The following is an 18,339-nucleotide window of genomic DNA, read 5'->3' on the forward strand; positions in this document are numbered from 1 at the left end:
TCCTCTCAGGTGATTGTTGGCCGTCTCTTCTGTTTCTGGGATTCAGGAATCATCAAGAAGAATGGAGATTTCATGGTATTGTTGTGGTATTTTATGGGGAAAATTTTGTTGGTGGAGCATGTGTTATTTGAGTTATTGATGAACTTTATTAACGATGATCTACAAGAAGCTAAGGTATTCAATTTGTCTGCTAATTTTGAGAAATTAATTTATTTTCCTAATCTATAGATTCAACTTTTGTTAATTAACTGATGTCTGGACTTATTCAATAGTAAACATATATGATCGAAAAATCAGGCTGTAATTTTCCTATCATTCACTATGTTGTTTCTCCTTTTGCAGGAGTCTCACCAATTATTTGATAAAGCTTTACAAATCTCAAACTTTTCTCTGTGCCAGCACCCACCGCTTTAGCTTACTTACTTCCAACAAAAGAAAAACAGTGCAACAAGCTCTCTCTCACCAAAAGAATAAAAAGCTCTCGTATGAAGTATTGAAAATTCACTTTTCTATCGTCGAAAATAATGTCTGTGTAACACCCGTCTCCTCCTCTCTCGAGAACGGTGTGCTACTAAACGTAAAATACCAAATTAAACCGATTTATAAAACCGAATAAAATACGATGATCCCAAGACACCAAACCGTCCAGATATCCAACAACTCGGCAAACTCACCTGCAAGGGGGAAGAAGAGGGGTGAGCAACAGGGGAGTCACTCCGTGAGGTATGGGATACTAAACACGCAAACCACTGACTTGAGTAAATAGAACTCCCACTATGGAAGTTTAGCTCTAACATGAACACACACGACGCCTAGCGCGTCACACAAACCAAACAATGCGATGATAGCATAAAGCTAGTCCATACACCCCGCATCTCCTCATATGGATATATAATACGTAGCGTCGCTAGTACAGTATGTCTCTGTACCCCCGCCCTCTCAAGTAGCATCCATGGTACAAACGTCTATGCACCACACGCCCGCACAAGTAGCATCGCAAGTCCAGACGTCTCTGAACCCCTGCCCGCACAATCAAAGTAGCGTCGCTAGCCCAGACATCTCTGAGCCCCGCCCGCGCACATAGTCCCTACTCATAACTATGTGTACATACATATATATATCGCATTTCTTAACATCACACAATCCAATCAAAGGTTGAATCCTCTAGACCCCTAGTTCCAATTTACAATGAATGAAATAACTAACAATCAAGACTCAATTCAAACAGACGGATCATGATTTGAAATCTAAACTACGATAGAGAGAATTCTACACTGGTACGGGATTTACGGAATAGACCCTCACCTTAGCCAATAAGGCAGAATCAGAAGCGAGTCCGACTATAAACAAAATGACTTTATCAGCAAGAAAGCTACGGTTTCGCCATGGATCTCCACTCCTCACCAAGACACATCAAATCGAATATAAATAATACAAGACAGAGGCATAATTAATATATATATATAATTATAGGGTTTATGATGAGAACGGTTACTTGTAATACAAGAAAAATAGGAATAAGGAACTTATCATAATTTATCACGTGCTCCACATCACCAACCGATACGAGAAGTTAACGACGTAGCATTGCTGGCTCTCCGACAATATGGATCAACTACGGTGGCCAAGGGATCACGGCGGTACAGATCTAAGACCGGTGGTGGTGGGGAACGTGCGGCTCCGCCTCGAACGCCTTTCTCTCCCTCTGCTCATGCTCTCCATTTCGCAGATCCGGTACGTAACGGATGTGACGGCAGGTAACGGGTCTGTGATGACATGGGCTGCTCCTCCGGTGATGAAGCATGGCTCCGGTGGAATAAGGTGAGATGGTTCACGGTGGTGGTGGTGCTTGCGTCTCGCATCTCCAAACAACAACGCACAGCTTCATAAAGAGGGAGAAGAAGAACACGGGAATAAAGGAGGAAAGAGATGGAGACGAGAGTGATGATTAGAGGTGGACAAACACAATGGCATCAGCTCTGGCTCGATCTAAAATAATGGTGGCTGGCTTTTTAACGAAGAGTACAACATATATAAATACGTGTACAAGAATATACGGTTAGGGTTAGGAATTAAAATGGTTAGCTTTTGGTTTTATAGATAATTAATTATTATTTGAATTAAACCACTATCGGTTTAAAGAGAAACCGGTTACGGTCGTTACAATTCTTCCCCACTTAATCGGAATTCGTCCCGAATTCTAGATAGAACCCGAAACGAACTTCAACGACTACGAAGAAAAGAAAAACACAAGATAAATCAAACAATGGAAACGAATTGAAATTTGGTCTTCTCCTGCAAAAATAAAAGAGTTAGAAACACTAACAACTAACCGAAAGATACTGGACTTCTTGGTGTCAAAATTTTTTTTTTTAACCCCCAATTCCAAAACATTGAAAATCATTGAAATCTTAGTCCCATAAATCGCCGTCCCGGGTCAGAGCCGGGACGGAACCCCGCTCTGATACCAAATTGTAACACCCGTCTCCTCCTCTCTCGAGAACGGTGTGCTACTAACCGTAAAATACCAAATTAAACCGATTTATAAAACCGAATAAAATACGATGATCCCAAGACACCAAACCGTCCAGATATCCAACAACTCGGCAAACTCACCTGCAAGGGGGAAGAAGAGGGGTGAGCAACAGGGGAGTCACTCCGTGAGGTATGGGATACTAAACACGCAAACCACTGACTTGAGTAAATAGAACTCCCACTATGGAAGTTTAGCTCTAACATGAACACACACGACGCCTAGCGCGTCACACAAACCAAACAATGCGATGATAGCATAAAGCTAGTCCATACACCCCGCATCTCCTCATATGGATATATAATACGTAGCGTCGCTAGTACAGTATGTCTCTGTACCCCCGCCCTCTCAAGTAGCATCCATGGTACAAACGTCTATGCACCACACGCCCGCACAAGTAGCATCGCAAGTCCAGACGTCTCTGAACCCCTGCCCGCACAATCAAAGTAGCGTCGCTAGCCCAGACATCTCTGAGCCCCCGCCCGCGCACATAGTCCCTACTCATAACTATGTGTACATACATATATATATCGCATTTCTTAACATCACACAATCCAATCAAAGGTTGAATCCTCTAGACCCCTAGTTCCAATTTACAATGAATGAAATAACTAACAATCAAGACTCAATTCAAACAGACGGATCATGATTTGAAATCTAAACTACGATAGAGAGAATTCTACACTGGTACGGGATTTACGGAATAGACCCTCACCTTAGCCAATAAGGCAGAATCAGAAGCGAGTCCGACTATAAACAAAATGACTTTATCAGCAAGAAAGCTACGGTTTCGCCATGGATCTCCACTCCTCACCAAGACACATCAAATCGAATATAAATAATACAAGACAGAGGCATAATTAATATATATATATAATTATAGGGTTTATGATGAGAACGGTTACTTGTAATACAAGAAAAATAGGAATAAGGAACTTATCATAATTTATCACGTGCTCCACATCACCAACCGATACGAGAAGTTAACGACGTAGCATTGCTGGCTCTCCGACAATATGGATCAACTACGGTGGCCAAGGGATCACGGCGGTACAGATCTAAGACCGGTGGTGGTGGGGAACGTGCGGCTCCGCCTCGAACGCCTTTCTCTCCCTCTGCTCATGCTCTCCATTTCGCAGATCCGGTACGTAACGGATGTGACGGCAGGTAACGGGTCTGTGATGACATGGGCTGCTCCTTCGGTGATGAAGCATGGCTCCGGTGGAATAAGGTGAGATGGTTCACGGTGGTGGTGGTGCTTGCGTCTCGCATCTCCAAACAACAACGCACAGCTTCATAAAGAGGGAGAAGAAGAACACGGGAATAAAGGAGGAAAGAGATGGAGACGAGAGTGATGATTAGAGGTGGACAAACACAATGGCATCAGCTCTGGCTCGATCTAAAATAATGGTGGCTGCACTACAAGAAAACGTAAGTTTAACGAGGATAATTAACGAGGAAAAATAATCCTCGTAAAAGTACGTTGATTTTGCGAGGAAAGTACGTGAAAAAAGAGAAGCATCGTTATTTCGTCGTAAGGTAACGACAAAACAATTTCGTCGTAAAGACGATGTAAATTGACGTGGCTTTTACGAGGAAACACTATTTCCTCGTAAATACCACGTAAACTTCGCGAGTTCTTTACGACGAAATACTTTACGTGTACTTAACGAGGAAATTTTGAATCCACCAACTTGGTAGGTAGCTCACGTTTTTTTTTGCCATCCAATTAATTTTCGTCGTAATTTCACACGAGGCTATACTTTTCACACATATGAGTATGGTAGACAGCGGGCGACCAGTAACTATGGAATATGTGTGAAAGGGGAAATAGATTTCTACGGGATCTTGACGGAGATTATTGAAGTCGAATTTCCAGGGATATTGAAGCTGAAATGCATCCTCTTCAAATGTGAATGGTTCGATCCCGTCGTCAACAGAGGTGTTCGGTCTAACAAATTCAGTGTAGTTGATGTCAACGGTGGACGAAGGTACAACAAATTCGAGCCTTTCATCTTAGCTTCACAAGCAGACCAAGTTAGCTTCCTTCCATACCCTCGAATGAGAGATTCGGGTATAAATTGGTTAGCTGTGATCAAAGTTACACCTCGAGGACGAATTATCAGTGGAGAAGAACCACCATTGCAAGAAGAACAGATAAATGAAGTCGAGGAACCTGAACAAGAAATTGATGACATCCTTCTCATTGATCCGCATAATCACGAGTACGAAGATCTTACCAACGATGCCACAGACGAAGCTGTTGAAGACGAGTTTAATGAAAATGATGATGTTTCTAGTGATGACGAGAATGTTGATGTATCCGATTGATGTATTTGATTTTATGTAGTTTGTTTTATGAATAAGATAATGTGGGAGTTTGATTTATGAATAAGGTAATGTGAAAGTTTATTTTAATTATGAATAAGGACTTGTGGTTTGGGGTTTGGAATATATTATAAATAAGGTTTGAGGTGAAAGAATAGATTGAGGTTCAAGGGTAGATGGGTTTGGGGTTTGGAATATATGAAGTAGAAGATAAGAAAGATGGAGTTTGGGGTTTCGGATTTTAGGGATTTAAACGTAATACTCGTTAATTCCTCGTAAGCCAAAATCGTCGTAAGGTTGTCGTAAGGCCACGAGGAGTTTACGACGAAATTAAAAAAATAAAGAAAGCGGGCCACGCTAATTCCACGCAAGCCAAAATCGTCGTAAGGTTGTCGTAAGGCCACGAGGAGTTTACGACGAAATTAAAAAAATAAAGAAAGCGGGGCACGCTAATTCCACGTAAGACTCTCTGAGTGAATGAAAATAAGGAATTGTGGTTTGGAATGAAAATAAAGATAGGGTTTGGAATATATGAAGTAGAAGATAAGGAATATGGGGTTTGGGGTTTGGGGTTTCGGATTTTAGGGATTTAAACGGAATACTCGTTAATTCCTCGTATGTTAACGTCGAACTTACGACGAATTCCTCGTAAATACCACGTAGGACAGATTCGTCGTAAATACCACGTAGGAGAGATTCGTCGTAAATACCACGTAAAGTAAATGATGAACGCGGCCCACTTTAATTCCACGTAGGACGGAATCGTCGTAAACACCTCGTAACCAAAATCGTCGTAAACACCTCGTACCGTAAAAACTAGAAAAAAAAAGAAAAAGAAGAAATATACTGGATTTACATGTGGCAAGACTTCCAGCAATTATATTACTTAAGTCTCACCAACATAAATTCCAATATCTTCTTCTCTTCCTTTTTTCTCTAATTTTTATAATTTGAATAGGATTGGATTTGAGAGTATGAAGTGAGATAGGGTGTGATTTGGGAGTTTGGGTGTGGGTTGAGAAGGAGAGTTACGGGTATATTTATAGGGAAGCTTTCCTCGGTAATTCCACGTAAGCAAAATCGTCGTAACGTCGTCGTACCTAAAAAATACGGGCCTTTGTAATTCCTCGTAACTTCCTCGTATAATAAAACGCGGGCTTTTGTAATCTCTCGCTGTTTCGTCGTAAAAAAAAACACGGGCCTCTGTAATTCGTCGTAAAATTACGAGGAATTTGCGACGGAATGTAATCTTATATATACACCCCGAATGCTCACTCTTTCTTTCCTCTCTACTTCCTCTCCACTTCCTCCCTGTTTCGTTGCAATGGTAAGCCTCTCTAATTCCTCTCTAATTTGGTTAGTTTAGGTAGATTAGGTGGTTAGTATAGGGAATTTAGATAAGTTTACGGATCTTATGTTATTTAGTGTTGATTAGGTGGATAATGTTGGAAAATATACTGTTGACGGAAATTTAAAAAATTAAATTTTTTTCTCAGGTTCGAAAAGGTAGACTTACTGCCCATTACAGAGAGATGTTCGGTGAGCCGGGTAGTCACCAACCAACGACTCACATGCCGAGGCGGATGTAACGGCGAGGAGTGATGAATTCTACCGGGCGATTAACGACCCTTAGTTCTTTTTAATTTCAGTTCTTGTATTATGAATTCAAAACTTATTTACATATAAAATATTTTGGTTTTGATTTTTTTAAAATTTTAATTTTATTAATAATTTAAATTATTTAAATTATTTTTTTAATTATAATTTTTTTATTTCTGTAAAATAACGAAACGAAGTAAATTCGTAGTTATTTTGCGACTTCTTTAAGTGGAAGCTTAACGAGGTTTTTACGAGGAAATATTTACAAGGAAATAACGTGGAAAATTCACGTGGTCTTTACGAGGAAAGCTATCAAGGTATTTACGTTTACTTTACGAGTATTTACTTTCGAGTTATTTACGTGGCTTTAACGAAGAATGGCTTTCGAGGTATTTACGAGGAAATTTAGCGACGTCCTTACGTGGAAGCTTTACGTGGTCTTTACGACGAAATATTCTTCTTCGCTTTTACGACGAAATTATTTCCTCGCTACGTTACGACGAATTAGCGAGGATATATGCGTTACGACAAACGTATAACGACGAAACAGGTTTCCTCGCTAATTCCTCGTAACACTGCTTTTACGACGAAGTCACGAGGAAAACTGCCCTCGTAAAACTTGTGTTTTCTTGTAGTGCTGGCTTTTTAACGAAGAGTACAACATATATAAATACGTGTACAAGAATATACGGTTAGGGTTAGGAATTAAAATGGTTAGCTTTTGGTTTTATAGATAATTAATTATTATTTGAATTAAACCACTATCGGTTTAAAGAGAAACCGGGTTACGGTCGTTACAGTTTGGTTGTGTAGTTATGGATGTGTATTTGGATTTGTGTACTATGGATGTATTATTGATGTATCAACAGCTCTTGTATATGATTTGAAATCAATGAATGAATTACATGGAAAAAAAGCTCTCGAATGAAAGTTAAGTTTATGACAAGAACTACACAGCCCATCTAATATCCAACCCCACGCCTCTCTTAACCACCCACTTTGCTTAAGAACTAACACTACTTTGACTTATGCAGTTAATGATAAACAAGGCGTCAAAACTGGCTCCACCACCCCCATTACGAACCCAAAAAAAGGTAATCTATTATGTAGTATAATACTGAACTCTTACCCAATATATGATTATCCCCTTCACATAAATTTCTAGCAAGCACTGTTTGATTCAGAGGGCTGAACAGAACAACTCAAGTCAGCAACTTATGTCAAACCAACCATTTCAAATTTTTGGAATGAATTACCAGTTTGAAGTGAAACACTCAATAACAGTGGACCCTAAGAAACATGATTATATATTTTATTATTTACTAGAGCTTTTTTCCGCGCTACGCGCGGATAATGTCTGCAAATATATATTATTTTGATGTTTAATTACAATGGGAACTATTTTTTTCATTTTTGTTTAAAAAAAAACTCTATTTGTTATATCATTACCATTTTGATATTAAGTTTGATATATTTTTTTTGTTTGGTGTTTTGCAGTATATTAGTAATTAGTTTAACTTTCGATACTGTAAATTTTGTGTGCAGTTTATGTAACCAAAAAATTTGATTTGCATGCATAACTTTAGAAAGTTGAATGTGTTTATTGTCATTGTATATGAGAATTGAAAAGGTTTAATTATCAAACAAAATTTAACTAATGTATGAGATTAATTGTCTCTGATAATACGGTAGAGAATATTTTAAAGAGAGGACCAAGAGGCAAGCTCTGAAGATGTTGTAATCATTAATTAATTATAATATATAAATACATATTTTCTCATATGAGGTTATAGTTGACATACGTAGTTGACAATAACTAAACTGTGATCAGGCCGGCCAGTACTGTTATGGGCTTTAAGGCAAATAATTTTCCTTTTTTGCCTTTTAAATTTATATTTATTTAACTTAATAAGTAATATTTTAAATATTTTTATGGAAGTAAAACTATATACGTATAAATTATTTTGGGTCTTTTTTAGTTTAAATTTTTTGTAGACTATGTTCTTCAATTTGAGAAGATGTAAACTTTTTTTTGAATGATTTTTATTCCGGATTTGGTTGTAATATGTAAGAGAGTAATATACAATTGACCATGATTGAAGACCAGTTTTGACAGATATATGAGAATCTCTTTTAAAAACTGCATTGAATATTATATGTGTTAAAAAATCCAACATTTTTTTTAATTATTTTTGCATTTGAGACTATTTGATAATATTTTATTACTCGTTTCATTTTTGACTCCAATCTCTCACCATTTAATTTATATTATATGTTTCCCTACATCATCAAATGGGTTTTATGACCACCATGTACAAATTTCAGTTAATTATGTCTCCAATTCACTATAAAGACATGATGGTTTCAAAATTCTTGTTGAATCTCTCTTATATTCTTTATAATGTTTTTTGCCATTTTTTAATTTGTGATGTTGGCATGTATGTTATGCCGCTTTGAATTTTGTTTAAAAATAAAACTTTTGTATATGTTTTCATGTAAGATGATTTTTGAAAAACCTTTAACATGATTTGTAATTTTCACATCATTTTCACTGTGTGTTTGACTCAAATAGCATGTATAGGTTTAACAATTTGAGTATGATTCATAAATCCTCTATAATTTGAGTATGTTTATATCTATTATGCCTTTTTCAATATATATTTTTTTTTTGGTTAAACCCCTGTTCGGTAAAATATTCATCATCTTCTTTCTTCCTACTTTGACCACTCATCATTTCCTTTTAATTTTCATGCTAGTTCCCCCTGACAGCAAATGAGTTTCTGGTCACCGATGTACAAACTCCAATTAGATCATTTTATTATGTTGTTGCAAAGAATACATTTTTGATTAACAGAAGAGTTTTATTGCTAAAATCCTCATGATTGTTTTTTCTTTGTGATTTTGTAGTTGTTTACATATAATATTATATTGATTTAGTCTTGAAGGTATTTGTAATAAAAAAAATTCAAGCACAAAAAATGATAACAATTTTGAAGACAGAATTATAAAACAGTAGGTCTTCTCTACCTCCAAGATGTATTAGCACATACATTTCATTCTTCGCTACTCCTCACAGGGAAATAGTGTGGAAAATTAATAATACAATCCATACTAAATTGAAAATTTCTGGCATCCAATATTTTTCAAAGTTAAAAAAACATAATTCAAGTTTACCTACAACTGAACGAACAGTAAGAGATATAAGAAAAAGTATATATTTTATATTTGTATTACTGTAAAAAGAATTGGACGTAGTAACCAATTTGGGATAATAGCTAAGATTTTATTAGATCAGAGTGTATACAATATTTTTACTAACTTCCAAATTTTATTTTGGTACTTGAAAAAGTTAGTCATTCTATGGAGATGTCCAACAAAGAAAAAGAAGACTGCGTACATGCTCTGAAATGGCAGAAACTTAAGGTGAGCGAAACTCTGGACTGGACATGCTCCAGTGTTGTCTTTACATCTCCCTGCATGCTTCTGAAAACCTCCTTGAGCACTGCTTTGTACTTTTCGGCAGGCCATAACTGGACGGATGGGTTAACAAACTTGAAGGAGTTTCCCAGCCATGTTTCGTCTACGGTAGAGGGAGGGAGTGATCATAATCAATCTGCGGTGGCCTGGAATGGGACTGTGAGGGTTTCGCAGCAACTTGTGGTGTATGTGGTACTGAGGTGGTTGCAACATCTGATGCCTTATCATATCCTGGATGTCGGTTATTCAGATGCCTTCCAAGATTACCTTTAAAAGAGGGAATACATAAAAGGTTACATCAGGACCTTGGAGGAAGATTTAAACACTGATGCAATTACCTGTGGCGGTTGCAATGGAGTAGCTTTGACCACAGAGTTTGCATTTGCGAGTCTTGCTGTCAGGTGCGGTCTCGAAGTATTTAAGGAAGACTGAAGTCATAGTCTTCTTGCGTTTAGGGGGGAGCGGTCGTTGTTGTCAAAAGAGGAGCCTAAGGCAATGTCAGTGGGATCAGAGTGTGGAAGGAGTGACATATCCATCATTGCTTTGCGTTCCATTTCTACAATCATCAAAACAAAAAGAATTGATCAATAAGTAGTCTCTCTCTCCACAAAACATCATCAAGTTCAATACTTTTTCTTACAAAGGCGTTAACCTTTGTAGGTTTTGAAAGCCTTGTTAACATTCCAATCCATCTGATTCCAAGCTTCTTTGCCCCTTTCAAGCTCCAGTTTGAGATTCTAGGCACTGGAAAAGGTAAACAATCGAATAAAAAGCAGAGATCTTGAACAACATGTGAGCAGCGGTTGCTGAGAACAGAAAGAGAGAGAGAGACGTACCGAAGAAAGAGCAGTCTGCTTATAAAGTCATTGTTAAGTGTTGGCCATGAAAACTTGCTTAATGGCAACAATGGAGACTTTGCATCATCTCTTCTTCTTCTTGCTTCTTTTGCATTAAATGAGTCATGAGGCTATTTTTTGTTATAATGAACTAATACAATCATTTTAAGCCGAACTGGACTTTCAATATAACACACAGAGATTGTTATATACTCAAATTAAAGAAAAATAAGGGATAAGTAGGCATACATGTTCGTCGAAAAGGAGCATCTCTAGTCCATAAAGGTTCCACCTTTTGCAATGTTTCTGACTTCCTAGAAGTGGATCAAGAGCTCTGATTTCGCTTGATCCGGCTGGACCTGGTGAGGCGACGCTGAAGTAAAAAGCTGAGATTTTCCAATCGATTTCATAGCCATGGCTGTAGCTATTTCAGAGTAGGTTCTGATTTTCTGCGGAGTTAAGGGGTAGACACAACGATTTATATAGGAAGAGGATGAATGGAAAGTGGAACGAAACAATTAATAGGAGCTTAAAGATCTTCACTGATTGATCAGTAATGTCTGAAGGTTTACGTTTAGTTCAGAGAGGAACGGATGAGAGAGAAGAAGTGGAGCAGTTGCGGGGAGGGAGAGATCGATTCATAGACTCCGACGGAAATAGGGCTTGGCAAGGTGGGCTTGTTATAGGCCAAATTAAAATGTTAAGACAGCCTACGACAAAGAAACGAAACCCAGTTTTGATCAGTCAAAACAGTACTGACGTGGCATAATAAAAGCTCTTGATTAGTTGATTTTTCTAGCTGAGGTGGACACCCTCTCTATTAAAGATATGCAACTTTTAGTATAGTATAGATACTGCTCTGTGGGCAGACAGCTTAAGGTTTAGCAACTAAGGGGGCGACTGGTTTTTCCGCTACAACCCACAAACGCAGCTTTTGCGGTTGGTAACGGTTGTCGGCGGTTTGCAACAATCACTCGAATCGTCTAAACCGTTTCAAACCGCTCCGAATCTCATAAACTCAAAAGCTGGCTACAGCTAGCGTTTGCGGTTGCAGGCAGTTGCAGGAGGGTAAATTTTTTTTCTTTTTTTTTAAAACAATATATATACAAAAGTAAAAATATTTAAAATTAAAATTATGAAAATATTATATCTATTATATTTTAATTAATATTATAAAATTTTATAATAAAAAAAATTTCAATAAATTTTCAAAAATTAAAATTATAATTTTCTAAATATAAATTTTTTATTTATTATAATTTTATGATTTTTGATATTTTTATAATTATATTAAATGTAAATATTGTTAATTTATTATTTGACTGTTACCGCATTTGGTAGTTAACCCGTCATAAGTCACCCGCAAACGTACCAATTTTTAACCGCAGTACCAATCGTACAAATCTCTTAAAACCGCTAGAAACCGCAACCGCCCTCATCCACAAACTCCCGCAACCGTTGTGTTTGAACCAGTCAGGCCCTAAATCAAACCTCACAAAACAAACACACGTACAGTGGATGTCTTTTACATTTCCTCGCGGTATTCAACGACACAACTTACACCTCCCTGCTAACGCCCCCACCTCCAACCCACTGCACCAAGTCAAGTTTATGCACAACATTACTAACATAGTTATGGTTTTCACCTTCACAGATTGTGCAACAACTACATGGACCTCTTCCCCTGCGCTTGCGCGGGGTCCAGCCAGCCCCTAGTAAAAAAAGAAAAGAGAAAGTCAAAGAAACAAAATCATGGAGGGAGGGATTGACCTTGCCCAATCGAAATTTGGGCCGAGTATATGGGCCGATACATTTCTTTTTCTGACCACAGAAGTCCTCCTTCTCTCTGACCACAAAGCAAAGGAAGCGTCTTGGTGGTGGACTGGAAAGGAAGCGTCTTCGTGTTGGTTATCTGCAAAAAAAAAAAAAAAAAAAAAAGATATGCCTGGGATTCGCGGACCTTCAGATTACTCGCAAGAACCATCTCGTGACCCTTGTCTCAAAATCAACGCAAAGGCAAGCCCCTCCTTTCTTCTTTTCTTTGCTTCGTTTCTGATCCATCGATCTGCTATTGATTCCATTTTTGGGGTTCTGTGGTGATGACAGGAGCCCTTCAATGCCGAACCTCCTCGCTCCGCCTTAGTTCAATCTTACGTCACTCCCGTCCCTCTTTTCTACAAGCGAAATCACGGCCCCATTCCCATTATCGATCACATCGACAAGTAACACATCTCTTTCTCTCCATCTTTCAGTTTGGTTTGCAATTTGCCTTTTGTCTGAATATGGATCTTTGTTTCCACTTACCAGCTACTCCGTGTCTGTCACCGGACTGATCGATAACCCAACAAAGCTATTCATCAAAGACATCAAGTCCCTGCCCAAGTACAATGTCACTGCCACTCTACAGTGTGCGGGTAACAGAAGAACTGCTATGAGCAAAGTCAGGAATGTTAGAGGGGTTGGTTGGGATGTTTCTGCCATTGGCAACGGTTCTTTCTTCCTTTCTCCAAAGATTTATCTTTTTTTTTTATAATACAAAGACTGTTTAATAATAGTGTTTCCTTTCAGCTGTGTGGGGCGGGGCCAAATTGGCCGATGTTCTTGAGCTTTTGGGCGTTCCAAAGCTCACTAGCTCCACCAGTTTAGGTGGCAGACATGTTGAGTTTGTCAGTGTTGATCGCTGCAAGGTATTTATATATATATACACCTTTCCCTTTCATCTTTAGTTTATGCGTTTGGTTTTGATTTGATTTGATTCGTCTCTATGTAGGAGGAGAATGGTGGGCCTTACAAGGCGTCAATCCCTCTTAACCAAGCCACAAATCCTGAAGCCGATGTTTTACTCGCTTATGAGATGAATGGAGAGGTTTTTATATCTCTCCTTCTCTTTTTCATTGCTCAGTTGTATGTTGATTAAATGTTTTTTTTCTCCTTGTTTGAAGATCCTGAACAGGGATCACGGGTATCCGTTAAGGCTGGTTGTCCCGGGTGTGATTGGTGCTCGTTCGGTTAAATGGCTTGATTCCATCAATGTAATCGCTGAAGAATGCCAGGTCTGTGCTCTCAGCATGCATGCTTACTGTTTTTTAGCAAATCAGAAACTGCTCTAAAGGATCACAGTGTTGTTGTGTTTGTAGGGATTTTTCATGCAAAAGATTACAAAATGTTCCCACCTTCTGTCAATTGGGACAATATTGACTGGTCCACAAGGAGGCCCCAAATGGATTTCCCTGTTCAGGTATACTATATTGTTGAATTTGGTCTGATTATAGAATTTTAAACCGAGCATTATTTCTTTGGACCACCACCAAATATGTTTCCTGTTTATGGTGTGAACAGAGTGCAATCTGCTCTTTGGAGGACGTGCAAATGGTGAAGCCTGGAAAGGTGAGAACTCTGATGTCATTTCCCAACCAATGCAGTAGCAAATTGAGTTGTAATATTTGGGTTTTTTGCAGGTAAGCATCAAAGGATATGCGGTTTCTGGAGGTGGGCGAGGGATCGAGCGAGTGGATATATCAATGGATGGAGGCAAAAGCTGGGTGGAAGCTTCTAGAACACAGGAACCAGAAAAGGATTACATCTCTGAGCACAGCTCTAGTGACAAATGGGCGTGGGTGTTGTTTGAAGCCACTATTGATGTCTCCCAGAGTACCACCGAGGTCATCGCCAAAGCGGTAAAAAAACTTCTCTCTCTCTCAGATAATAATAAAGTGAATTATTCTCTCGTATAATAATTATGGGAATTGTGGGGTAGGTGGATTCGGCGGCCAATGTTCAGCCGGAAATGTGGAGTCAGTGTGGAACTTAAGAGGGGTGCTCAATACATCGTGGCACCGTGTACTGCTCCGTCTTGGCCACTCTAACTTGTAGATCATCAAGTTACCCACCGCTTTGTCTGTCCTCTCCTTTTATCTCTTTTTCGGTTTCAAAAACTATGTGTGTGCCTGTGGATATGTGAGCAAAAGTTTGGGTTTTAGTTTAATAAGTGAGAAAACTCACCTGTGAATGTGATTACTCTGAGCTTTTGGTTGGTAAATTATAAATTGTACCTTTTACATCCAACCACGGTTTACAAATGGTGATGCGTTATCCTTTATATATTAAAGCGCAAGTCGCCTAGCGAATAAGATAATGACATGTGGAAACGTTTTTAAAATTTAAATAATAAAAACGTAAATGCAGAAAAAAATCAAAACAGTTCGGTTGAATTTTATTTATTTACCTTATATTTTTTAAAAAATCCCTAAAAATTCTCACATTATATCCATGATCTCTCTATCTTTAAAACAGTTAACTTTTTTTTGAAATGAGATTTAACGTAAATTCCTAAATTGTTTGCTATAACTCCATTTATTCTTTCTGAAATTTCTTCTTCTAATAACCAGACATATCAAAACTTAAAAAAAAACAGGTTCATCAAATACTTTTTATGATCGTAACTACACTTACACTGCAAAATCTACAGTTCTACATGAACACCAAATAGTTTATTGCCAAGTGGTGTGCCACACCAATATTCTTCGTAAGGCATCTCTTTCAATGAACAGAGAAAAAGAACACAAACATGGATACATCAAAGTTTGATAGGCGGAGCATACATCAAAAGTTGGCGGATGAAGATTAACTCCAGGTTAGTAAAACTATAAATGCCCAACTCAAGTAAATTTTTAACCTTTTTTCTTATAACTTAACTATGACCTTTTTTCCTTTTCTGGTTTTCTACATTTTGGCAAAAACTAAATACTACATTGTGACAAAAGTAAACGTAAACAAAATATATCAAAATTGACAAAATCTAAAATTACTAACTAAACACCTAAAACATTTTTTTAGCCAAAAAAACACCTTAAAATTTTGAGAGTCACCACAAGAAGAAGAAAAAAAAGTTGTGGGAATAACTAAAAGGAAGAGAAAAGAGAAAGATTCATGTCTAGATCAATCCTGATCACGTAGGATTCAAATATATACACTGTGTTCTATATTTTTATTTGTAGATATTTTAAGAATACACTGTATGGTATTAAAATGAAGAAACGTAAAAGAAAATTATAAAAAAGAATCGTAAGAGAAGAAGGTCCAAATTAAGGTTGGTATTATGTATATATATACTTAAAAATAATGAACATGATAACAATTAAAAAGGTTGTTCGTCACAACCTTATTTTGTGTCCCTGAATTTGATTTTTCATATGTAATGGTTTATTGTTTGATAAACAGATTAATATATGATGTTTATCTTGTGTCCACATTGGAGTATTGTAAGATATATAAACAACAACAATAAATATAATCCTCAAAATACATATTTTTACTCCCAAATTATATAACCTTCAAAATAATATTTACTTCCACTCTAAATTGTATATAACTCAAAAACATTTTTCATTGTTTATTACTACCTACCGTTTCCGAAAGTAAGATTTTCTAGATTTTATTTTTGTTCCACAAATATAGATTTTCTATATTTTAAGGTACTTTTGTATATTTTTGAGAAACATTAATTATGAATAATTGAATTGATTAAATTTTATTGGTCAATAGTTATTGGAAAGTGTATAGAAAAATAAATAGTAAATTAAACTTTAAATATTTATTACATTCTTAATAAACCTGAAAACTCTAGAAAATCTTATTTTCGGGAATAGAGGAAGTATAAGACGGTGCCCGTGCATAGCACGGGAGAAAACACTAGTTGTTATAATAAATGTGCATGGAATCATATGGTTGAGCATATAATGTATTCTCCTTGATTCACTGTCCACTCTCCTCCTAGTATAAAATATGTTGAGATTCTCATCATTCATGTAACCATAGTCATTCATGTAAACCATATGGTTGAGCACATAATGTATGCTCCTTGATTCACTGTCCACTCTCCTCCTAGTATAATATATGTTGAGATTCATGTGGATCATATACCTTTTGGGATAAGTGAAGAATTATACAGCTAAATAATTGGTAATTTTTTGTAGAACTGTATTCTTTTCTGTTACTCAAGAGTCACAGGAAGAGATCTGGTTTACAAAGTCAAGGATCTTCCTTAGTTTCTCTACTCTTTCTTTGTGACTTTTTCATAGAGATTTTATAAAGCCACAAAGATTACAATCTCAAGATCAGTAATACAATAAATAAATGATCTTGAGACTTACACTGATCACAAACATCACATAACAAGAAGAAACAAAAGCAAGAAACTTTGTTCACTTCTTTGAAGAAACCGTTGATGAAGATGATTCCGGCTCTTTCCACGCCGCTTGCCATTGCTTGTCATACAAGGTTGTCTCTTCAAACAAACCCTGGAGTTTGTCTAAATCTTCATTCTTGCGGATGAAAAGAACTCCAGCTACAGCCACAAACAAGAGTGTCTTGCAGAAGAAGCTTCCCATTTGATCAACAAGTCCCACTCCGGTAAGGCTATCAACAAAGTAAGACATGAAGAACCCTATCATCGCAGCACGACCTATAAGACAATACCCACCAATCAAGAAAAAAACAAACTTGAGATCATGTTAGTTGCAAAGTTACACAAGATCATTATTGAGTTATTATACCATTGAGGAGTTCAGCTTCTGGTAGGTGATACCGCTTCATCCAAGCCCACCATGGAATAATGGAGGTATCGAACAGAACAGGCTCGTCGTTAGTAGTTGTTTCCGGGTTGTCTTCAAGCCACTTTCTCCTCTTTGCCTCTACACATTATACAACAACCCTATAACGTATTACAAAACCAAAGCAAGGAGCTTTTGTAGTAAGTAACAGAGCACACTTAACCAGAAACGATTACAGAATCCCAATCGGTTTTGCCTTCTTTCTCGAACTGTTTCAGATCCCATGTTCCATTAACCCACTTCGCATCCTGAAACTTGATCTCCGTCGTGGTGGTTGTCAATTAGTCTCGTCGGAGGAGCTTTCCGTCGGAGATTTAACCGGAACTTCCTCTTTAGCGGGCGACGCAGGCTTTGGAATCTCAACGGTGGTTGCAGAGACTGTAGCAGACGTGCCGTTTTCGGAGGAGGAGCTCGAGTGAGGGAGAAGAGAGAGAGGCGCTTGGTGGAGAGGAGAGAGAGTGAGATCTTGGGGGTGTGATTAGGGTTTTGAAGCGGAGAAGAGATCGGCGGGGAGAATAACGCCATTGATAGGGACATTTGCTGCTTGCTCACACACTCTGTATCTCTCTCTCTCTCTCTCTCTCCTCTGTTTTCAGTTAGTTTTTTCAGTTAGTTTGAATGTGTGGTTTGGAATGAGCTTCGAAGGAAGTGAAAGAGATGTTATCGTTAATCGCTTCGAATGTATGTCGTTTTCGTTTTTTTTTGTTTGCTTACTGAAACTACGTGACGTTTTGTGTTCTGATGAAACGAGATTATCAAAGGACTTCATTCATTTATATATAAACTAGAAGCCCATTTCAATTTTTCTTTCAATTTAGCCTTCCGCCCAAAGAAAACCAGATACCATACTTTAATTACTTACCAAAACTCAAAATTTATATGGATCTTTTTTTGTTAATAACTTAAAGGTTTTAAAAATTTTAAAGAATGACGTCAAAAAATTCATTACATTTTT

The 18,339-nt window shown here is 37.5% G+C and overlaps 1 long non-coding RNA gene and 2 pseudogenes across 17 annotated transcripts; 1 reads left to right on the forward strand and 2 right to left on the reverse strand.

The window, feature by feature from the left end:
* Window positions 1-371: 371 nt before the first annotated feature.
* LOC125588495 lies at window positions 372-11,545 on the reverse strand. Of its 17 annotated transcripts, none has more exons than XR_007324664.1 (5): window positions 10,590-11,492; window positions 10,276-10,493; window positions 9,858-10,204; window positions 1,306-2,004; window positions 372-674 (listed from the first exon to the last, which is right to left on the reverse strand). It is a non-coding gene; the product is annotated as an uncharacterized LOC125588495 (long non-coding RNA). The 17 variants fall into 17 exon arrangements; XR_007324666.1 differs by lacking the exons at window positions 372-674; window positions 1,306-2,004 and adding exons at window positions 2,377-2,616; window positions 3,249-3,952 and having other exon boundaries at window positions 10,590-11,493; XR_007324672.1 differs by lacking the exons at window positions 372-674; window positions 1,306-2,004 and having other exon boundaries at window positions 9,723-10,204; window positions 10,590-10,879; window positions 11,023-11,222; window positions 11,346-11,544.
* A 1,049-nt stretch (window positions 11,546-12,594) lies between these two features.
* On the forward strand, window positions 12,595-14,838 carry LOC125585206 (annotated as a pseudogene).
* A 1,938-nt stretch (window positions 14,839-16,776) lies between these two features.
* LOC106400620 lies at window positions 16,777-18,017 on the reverse strand (annotated as a pseudogene).
* Between the last annotated feature and the right edge of the window lie 322 nt (window positions 18,018-18,339).

The sequence above is a fragment of the Brassica napus genome, chromosome A2 (genome assembly GCF_020379485.1).
Source record: "Brassica napus cultivar Da-Ae chromosome A2, Da-Ae, whole genome shotgun sequence".
NCBI lineage: Eukaryota > Viridiplantae > Streptophyta > Magnoliopsida > Brassicales > Brassicaceae > Brassica > Brassica napus.